The 3247-nt window shown below is 34.8% G+C and overlaps 1 pseudogene across 1 annotated transcript; it reads right to left on the bottom strand.

The window, feature by feature from the left end:
• Positions 1–2174: 2174 nt before the first annotated feature.
• LOC309870260 (MANSC domain-containing protein 4 pseudogene) lies at positions 2175–2850 on the bottom strand (annotated as a pseudogene). The gene has a single exon. The product of its transcript is annotated as an MANSC domain-containing protein 4 pseudogene (transcript).
• Positions 2851–3247: the final 397 nt, after the last annotated feature.

The following is a 3247-nucleotide window of genomic DNA, read 5'->3' as shown; positions in this document are numbered from 1 at the left end:
AATTGAGCCAATATATACAATGAACATCATATTTATCCTTTAACCAAGTCTAAGGGATATTTGCTACATTGATAACACATTGACTGCTGACATCAAACTTAAAATTATATAACTCAGAAGTTGCTTAAACACATAGGCAACTAAGAAGTAGGATAAATCTGTTCCCTTAATTGTGACATGCTTTAGTTCTTTCTTTGCATATGTCTTCCCCAACAGTGGTAAGTATTTCATAATACTGGACAGTTACAGACTTTTTAAAAGAGGTCTGGCTAGTTATAATGTTGGGAGGATTTCAGTATTATCATTACTTTGCCATTGAGTTTAACAATCTTGGCCTTGGTTGTTGACTGGTTGTTGGCCTTGAGAATCTTTTATTGTTTCTTAAGAAAGTTTTAAATTCTATTCAGAAGTTCTCTTTTGGTCCTTGTGGCTTCCAGGAAGGACATGGTTTCTAGGCTCGGCGATTTTTGCTTCCTGGCTGACACTGGCCTGGTTGCATCTGCAGTCTAATAAATGTCTTCAGTTTATCTGATGGTCACAGATAGTGGCTGAAGAAGAGGAGTATGAGTTTGGTTTCTTACAAATGTAAATATGTTTTCTCAAATTATGGTCATTTTTATAAAACTACCAATTTTAGGAAATGAGCAAATTCTAAGAAACCCCAAGGAAGAAAAATGTTTTTCTAGCACCCCTGGTTTTTTGGAAACCTTTAAAAGCTTGTATATAAAAAATAAAATAAGGTAAATTAAAAACTTGCATATATTTTAAAGAAAAATAATCTTTTAAAAGATTGTACAAATAATTTTTAAAGACTGCTTCTTGAAATATAATTTTAGGGTAATTTAAGTCTTTATATCCTCCCTATGTAATATGAATAATTTTTTTCCTAATGAATTGGGAAAGAAATTGATAAAATTTAATATTTAATATCATGACTAGTAAATAAGGGTAAGATGATGACATTTTAAAAATCAGATTTTTATTTGTAGCTAATATTCCACTGATAGAGATTTTTTATATTTCTTCCTTATATTAAAAAAAGAAACAGACATATTTTTCCCCCACATAGTATCAACACTAGGGAAAGAAACAGAAACACCTCTTAAGCCACTGGACAGTTTGTTTTAACATAAGAGAGAACAATACTGTTTTATTAATCCTGTAATAGGGCTTTCTTTTATCTATTCTTGCTTATTGGCTGTGTTTTAGTATCTCTCCTCACATTTAAAAAGAGTTTCAAGGGTTAGATTAAGGGTCTAAAGCTTAAAATCATTGGAGACTTGATTGAATTAAAGTGTCTGCACTTCAGGGTGGGGGTGGGGGTAGATCTGGTGTAAGATTTGGACAGAGCTCAAATACCTACAGCTAATGTTTGCACCTGGGAAAACACTACATACACGTGAGGGCTGTAAACTAAAACTCCCAAACTTTATTCAACAGAGATCAACACAATTCCAGTACCAGAGTTAAAGGCATGTCAACTTTAAAAAATGAAGATGGTTTAGGATTAAGAAGAATTAATCAGTCGAACATCAAAACTAAATTTTTTTAAAAGGTAGCATTTGCACATGTGTTAGTAACTGTAATAATAGCACTTTTCTGTCCAATCCACTAAAAGATTTTATTAACATACATGACAATTATTTGACCTTGACAGGAAACATATGATATTATGGTGTTTTCCTCTCTGTATTTTTTTTTCCATGTTTTTTGGAGGCTTTTAATCTAACAGTGATTTCCAGCATGAACTTTTGAACCAGATATCTATTAAATCCTGCCCTCCCTAATATTAAGCTATGTGACTTTAGGGAAGATAGCCTCTCTCTTCTCATTTTCCTCATCTGTAAAATGTGATAATAATACTATAGTCATTTTAAAAAGTATATCTAATTCATAAAATTATATCCATGAGGGAATACATGTATAGCACTTAGAAGCATATCTCTCACACTGTGCTAAACAAGTGCAGGGGTCAGAATTTTGGAACTTTGGCAAAGGGTAGACTATTCACAAAATAGAAATGATCAAAGCAGTTAAGTTTATGAAGATTATGGCCTTGCAATCCTGTGCAATATTTATTTTTTTTAAACAAACAGCCCTTGTCTTACAGAAAACTAAAAACGATACCCTTGAAAGCTTACAGTCTTGTAACTTTTACTATGAAGAGTTCTTCTTTAGAGTGTTAACTTTTTGACATGCCTGGATCCTGCCTTTCTCTGCCCTGGCTTATACTGGCCCTGCTGCTTTCTCCAGCATCCAGATGCTAGGATGATCAATACAACAGCAAAGAAAGATGACAGAGGTACAGAGGGCCACTGGAGCCAGCCACATCTTTGAAGTCACAGATGCCCCATCAGGTGTCATGTCTTCATTCTCAGCTGTGTGGTTTCTGCTGTTGGACCCCTTGGTTTTATTTAGTAATTGCTTGCTACTGTTGAGTCGGGATGGAATAGGCCTATGAAAAGCTTTTGTGTCTATGGGAACAAAGAAAGGAGAAATAGTCTTGTTATCTGGATTATTGATGAAATCAGTGCTGTGTGACACCATATTTACCTCTGTGGTAATGGAGTTATTCAGGGAAATGAGTTTTGCCCAAGAATCTGTGGTTAACTCCTTGGAATACCTAGTACTGTTTGTGTTGACAACCAAATCTTGATGTGTGGTTGATGACGGCATCTCTGTTGATGGTAGCATTTGGTTTATCACTGTGGTTTGTTGTTCATCTAAATGCGTAGCTTTTAAAATCCTTAGTCTGTCCCGTGTGTTAGATGAGGAACGAGTATTTAGATATGTGGGACGTGATTGTTCAAAAACCAGCAAATCTGGATCTATACCTGAAAGATAAATAAGGCATCATTCATTTTATTTTTTATTTCAAGGAGAGAATATCAAAGCACAGCTTGGAGAAGTCTTGGGTTTGCCACCAAGTTAGTGAACTGAGCTTAAGTTCAAGTTCTACTATTGCATATTTCTGGAAGGCTTAGAAACGTCCTGGCCACATTTGAATTTATCTTAACTTTCAAGAACACTTTCTGTTACAAACAGCTGGCTCCATCATGGAGGATTCTTTGTGTCTGCCGGGGCTTCTGGGTAACAATAGCCAATGTTAGTGCAAGAATTGCAAAAAAAGCAGTAACCATTTGATATATGTAGCATCTTAAAGTTTTAAAAAAATAAATAATACAGAAGTATAACTGTATTCAAAATCATGAGCAAAGCCCTCTGTCTCCTCCCTTCCCAGTCCCTG

Source organism: Mustela nivalis (assembly GCF_964662115.1).
Source record: "Mustela nivalis genome assembly, chromosome: 7".
Lineage (NCBI taxonomy): Eukaryota > Metazoa > Chordata > Mammalia > Carnivora > Mustelidae > Mustela > Mustela nivalis.
The sequence above is the reverse complement of the archived record's forward strand: the minus strand, read 5'-3'. Positions and strand labels throughout refer to the sequence as shown.